Below are 6,000 nucleotides of genomic sequence, written 5' to 3' on the forward strand. Positions count from 1 at the left end.
CATAATGGCCTTCCTCAGAGAACCCTGCCCACCTGTGAAAGGCTGCAGAAAAAAAAGAAATTAACACATCCCCTCCCAGAGGCTAGTCATTCCAGGAGATGTCTTACAAGACTGACAACCCTTTTTACTTTACTTCCCCACACCGCTCCCGCTCTATTCTACCTTTTTTAACTTTACTTCCTCACAGCCTCTCCCTCTCTGATTCTAAAAAAGAAACTGACATCCAGACCCCGATAAAATGGTTTTTTGGAGACACTAGTCTGCCATCTTCTCTGCTGGCTTTGTGAATAAAGTTGTATTCCTTGCCTCAACACCTCCTCTCCGATTCTTTGCACTGCCGTGGGGCAAGCAGAATGAGCTTGGACTTGGTAACAAAAATAGTGATAGGGAAAAAGATAAATGCACTTTCTATTGGTGGGCCAATGAGTTCAGCCCAAGCAATAAAATAAATACTAGTTCATTTGGGGGTTTTGGTGTTATTATTATTTTTTAAGCACCATTTTATCTACCACCTTTATCTCCTTTAAAGAAACTGAATCAATAATTAATAATTTGCTAAAAAAAAGAAAGCACCAAGTCCAGACAGGTTCACCATCAAATTCTACCAAACATTTAAGGAAGGAACCAATTACATCAATTCTCTCGATCTCTTCCAGATGTAGAAGCAGAGAGACTACTTTTTAACTCATTTTATGAGGTTGGTATTACCCACTAGCAAAACCAGACAAAAACATTACAACAAAGTAAAACTGCAGACCAATATCTCTCATGAACACAGAATACAAAAATCCTGAAAAAATATTAGCAAATAGAATCCAACAGTGTATAAAGATTTCTACACCATGACCAACAGAGATTTATTCTAGGTATGCAAGCTGGTTCAACATTTGAAAATCAATTAATGTAAGGTATCATATCAATAAGATTTTTAAAAATTGTGTGATTATATCAATAAGTGCAGAAATAGCATTTGACAAAATCCACCACCTACTTATGATCAAAATTCTTTTTTTTTTTTTTTAAGTGGGATCTTCCTTGAGCAGGGATCGAACCCGTGTGCCCTGGGTTGGCAGGCGCTTTCTTAACCACTGCGCCACCTAGGAAGCCCCTTCTTTATTTATTTATTTATTTATTTATTTACTTATTTATTATTTTTGGGGGGGATGATCAAAATTTTTATCATGCTAAGAATAGGGGGAAATTCCTCAGCCTGATAAAGAACATCTACAAAAAATCCACAGTTGACTTCATACTTAATGATGAGAAACTAGATGATTTCCCCCTAAGATAGGAAAAAGGCAAGGATATTCCCTCTCACAACTCCTTTTTGACATCATACTGGAAGTGCTAGCTAATGCAGTAAGATAATAAAAGGTATACAGGTTTGAAAGGAAAAAATAAAACCATGTTGGTTCACAGATGACATGATTGTCTGTGAAAAAAATCTCAGAGAAACTCCTGGAACTAGTAAGCAATTATACTAACCTGTAGGATACAGGTTACTATACAAACATTCACCACTTTCCTATACACCAACAAAGAATAACTGGAATTTGAAATTTAAAATGTGCACTATTCACATTAGCATCAAAAAGTGAAACACGTAGGTATAAATCTAAAATATATATATTAGACTATATGATAAAACCATAAAACTTGATGAGAGAAATCAAAGATCTAAATAAATGGAGAGATATTCCATGTTTATGAATAGGAAGACTCAACCTTGTTAAGATGTCAGTTCTTTCTAACTTGATCTATAGATTCAAACAATCCCAATCAAAATCCCAACAAGATACTTTGTGAATCTTTACAAACTGATTCTAAAATTTGAATGGAAAGGCAAAAGACCCAGAATAGTCAGCACAGAACTGGAGAAGAACAAAACTGGAAGACCAGCATCACCCAATTTCAAGATTTACTATAAAGCTACAGTAGACAGTGTGTTATTGCTGAGATAATTGACCAGTGGAACAGAATAAACTGCCCAGAAATAGAGACACAAATATAGACAACTGATCATTGACAGAGGAGCAAAGACAACCAAATGGAAAAAGGATAGTCTTTACCAAATGGAAACTGGAACAACAGATATCCAGATGCAAAAATCAAAAACAAAACTAGGTTCTGACCTTACACCTTTCACAAAAATTAACTCAAAATAGATCTTAGGGACTTCTCTGGTGGCGCAGTGGTTAAGAATCCGCCTGCCAATGCAGGGGACACGAGTTTGATCACTGAACCCAGAAGATCCCACATGCCATGGAGCAACTAAGCCCATGAGCCACAACTACTAAGCCAGCATTCTAGAGCCTGCGAGTCACAACTATGGAGGCCATGTGCCACAGCTACTAAAGCCCGAGTGCCTAGAGCCCGTGCTCCACAGCAAGAGAAGCCACCACAATGAGAAGCCCACGCACCACAGCAAATAGTAGCTCCTAATCTCTGCAACAAGAGAAAGCCCACGTGCAGCAACAAAGACCCAATGCAACCAATAAATAAATAAATAAATAAATAAATAAATTTGTTTTAGAAAATGGATCTTAGATATGCAAATTTGAAACGCAAATTTCTAAAATTTTTAGGAGGTAACAGAAAAAAACCTAGAAGACCTGGGCTTGGTGATGAAATTTTAGATAGAACAACAAAAGCATAGTCCATGAGAGAAATAATTGACAAGTTGGACTTTATTAAAATTAAAAACTTCTGTTCTTTGAAAGAGAATGAAGAGTTAGAAAATAACAACCCAACTGTAATGTGGGCAAAAGATTTGAAAAGACACCTCACTGAAAAAGATACACAGATGGCAAATAAACATATGAAAAGATGTCCAACATTGTATGTCATTAGGGAATTGCAAATTAAAACAACAATGAGATACCACTAGATACCTTATAGAATCAGTAAAATCCAAAACATTGGCAACACCAGATACTGACGAGTGTTAAGCAACAGGAACTCTTGCTCATTGCTGATGGGAATGAAAAATGGTACCAATACTTTGGAAGACAGTTTGGTAACTTCTCCCAAAACTAAACAAACTCTTGCCTTACAGTCCAGAAATCATGCTTGTAGGTATTTGTTCAAAGGAGTTGAAAACTTATGTCCACACACAAAAAAACCTGCATATGAATATTTATAGCAATTTTATTCATAATTCACAATTGCCAAAACTTGGAAGCAACCAAGATGTCCTTCAGTAAGTGGATGAATAAACAAACTGTGGTACATCCATACCATGGAATATTATTTAGCAATAAAAAGGAATAAACTGTCAAGCCATGAAAAGACATGGAGGAAACTTCAGTGCATATTATTACGTGAAAAAGCCCAGTCTGAAAAGACTACATGCTGTATGATTTCAACAATGTGACATTCTGGAAAAGGTAAAACTAGAGAGACAGTAAAAAAGATCAGTGGTTGCCAGAGGTTAGGGGAGGGAGGGGGTGAATAGATGGAGCACAGGGGATTTTTAGGGCAGTGAAACTATTCTATACGACACTGTAATGGTGGATATGCGACATTTTGTGTTTGGCAACGCCAATAGAATATGTACAACCCAAAGGGTGAACCGTAATGTAAACTATGGATTTTAGTTAGTAACAATAATGTACCATTATTGGTTAGAGGAAAATGTGTGGAGGGAGGAAGGATGGGGGAGACACATATGGGAGCTCTCTACTTTTTGCTCAGTTTTTCTGTAAACCTAAGCTATTCTAAAAAAATAAAGTCTATTACTTAAAAAAAAGTCTCACACATATAATATCACCTGATTAATAAATAAAGATGACACTGCAATGAAGTGAAGAAAGAACAGTCTTTATATAAACAATGACAGATCAGTTGGATAGCCATATAAAAATGAATATCTCCTACCTACAGAAAATTCAAATCTATAGAATCATAAATCTAAATATGAAAAGCAAAGCAACAAAGCTTTTATAAGAAACCCTAAGAGAATGTCTTCATGGTGTTGGACTCAAATAGGAAACCAAAAGTGCTAATCATCAGGGAAGGAAAAAGTCAGCTGGACTGTTTTAGAATTAAGAGCTTCTGTTCAGAAGAGGATGCCATTAAGAGAATAAAAAGGCAGGCAGAGAACAGAAGAACTTACGACATGGAGCATCTCTATGATGTGCTGGTTAGTGAGCAGGGGCCTTGCAAACCAGCATGTCTAGATGCACACAGGGCTGCCACTAGACATCATAATGGCGCCTCCTCTGCATCCCAGCCCCCTCAATATCATAGGTCAACACCTCCAAAGTGGAAGTCCTTCAAATGATTTTCTGAAGGAAACTTTGCATCTTGTTTTGTAATGAGTATTAACGGAAAGACACACTCAGGCCGAAAACCGAAACGGGTGGTGTTGCCACTTGGGATCATCCATCACGGGCCACTTCAGTCAGCCGTGTCCCCCAGCAGACCCAGCTGGACATTCACTCAGCGCACCAGCTGGTTATACACTGGAGTCCCTGAAGCAGGACCTTCATACAACTCGGCAACTTCCCCATGATTTTCTTGCCTTATATTTCCTATTACATTGTTCTGGATATTTTTCTTTGTCTTGTGAGTTATTTAAGCAGGGGGAAAAGAGAGAGAATTAATCACCGTGACTAAGGAAGTAGGGTGTTTCACACCTCAAAAACTGAGGCAGCTATCCATTGATAGGTTGTGCCAAGGAGAATTCTAAGAAATCCAGCAACCCCTGGGGGCAAGCAGAGCTGAGGGGTAAGGACAGAGCCAGGAGAAAGGATCTCCAGCCTGAAAGCTACAAGAGCTCACATGGGCTCTCGGCTGATCTCAGAAGAAAGTTGTAATGTATATATATCCAGTTAAAAGAAAGTATCACTTGGATGTCCCTGGAGCCACCAGCCTAGACAACTCTAGAAATAAATTGGTTCCTTCCTAAAATTCCAAATAAATCTTACCAGAAGGCCAATATAGGTGCTTCTTTCTGGGATGTGTTCTCGCCAAGAAACGCCTCAAAAATATAATGAAAGTCAAATGAAGAACATACTGCTAGCAGTCCTGTGAACACAGCTTCTGGAATTTTCATGGGTAGAAGAGACTCAGCAAACCATCGCCAGACGGTGAGGATGTGAGCAGGAAATGAGACACACCCTCTTCCGGTCTTGGCTGCATGACCGGTCGTGTTGCAGAGAGGAGAGAGAACATGCCGGGGAAGTGAAGTACCCAAACTGGAGTCTGGGCTGGTCAATTTAGCTCTCAGTCCAATTTCTACATTCCAGAAGGAGGGAGTTAAGCGAGACAATCTCTAAGAACACTTTCAGTTTAAACACATAAGTGTGTTTAAATATGTTCTTTTTTTTTCATTCAGGGTCTCAACTATTTTTCTTCTAGGATTCTAGTTAGGACATTCATTCATTTAAATATATATATACATATTCTTATATATATATATAGAGAGAGAGAGAGAGAGAGACAGACAGACAGACAGACAGACAGACAGAGACAGACAGACAGAGAGGGAGAAACCCTATTTTGAGCCAGATACTGTTCTGGCATAAAGCAGTGAAAGAAGCAGAAAAAGTTCTAGCCCTCATAATGTGATTCACTTTGAATCTTTTCTTATATTAAAATTGGGGGTGGGGCGATGGCCAAAAGGCACCTGAAAAGACTGATGTTCAACATCACTAATTATTAGAGAAATGCAAATCAAAACTACAATGTGGTATCACCTCACACCGGTCAGAATAACCACCATCAAAAAGTCTACAAACAATAAATGCTAGAGAGGGTGTGGGGAAAAGCGAACCCTCCTACACTGTTGGTGGGAATGTAAATTGGTACAGCCACTCTAGAGAATAATATAGAGATTTCTTAAAAAACTAAAAATGGAGCTAACGTATGATCCAGCAATCCCCCTCCTGGGCATATATCCGGAGAAAACCATGGTTCAAAAGGATACATGCACCCCAATGTTCATTGCAGCACCGTTTACAGTAGCCAAGACACGGAGGCAACCTAAATGTCCATTGA

At 38.5% G+C, this 6,000-nt stretch overlaps 1 protein-coding gene across 2 annotated transcripts in view; it reads right to left on the reverse strand.

Moving 5' to 3' along the window:
- CASP8 (caspase 8) overlaps window positions 1-5,071 on the reverse strand; it is an 80,627-nt gene extending 75,556 nt beyond the window's left edge. For both annotated transcript variants that reach the window (XM_057745727.1, XM_057745726.1), the window contains exon 1: window positions 4,929-5,071. The gene's annotated coding sequence lies outside the window, so the exon portion shown is untranslated. The remainder of the gene's footprint in view (window positions 1-4,928) is intronic.
- Between the last annotated feature and the right edge of the window lie 929 nt (window positions 5,072-6,000).

Source organism: Hippopotamus amphibius, chromosome 8 (assembly GCF_030028045.1).
Source record: "Hippopotamus amphibius kiboko isolate mHipAmp2 chromosome 8, mHipAmp2.hap2, whole genome shotgun sequence".
Taxonomy (NCBI): Eukaryota; Metazoa; Chordata; class Mammalia; order Artiodactyla; family Hippopotamidae; genus Hippopotamus; species Hippopotamus amphibius.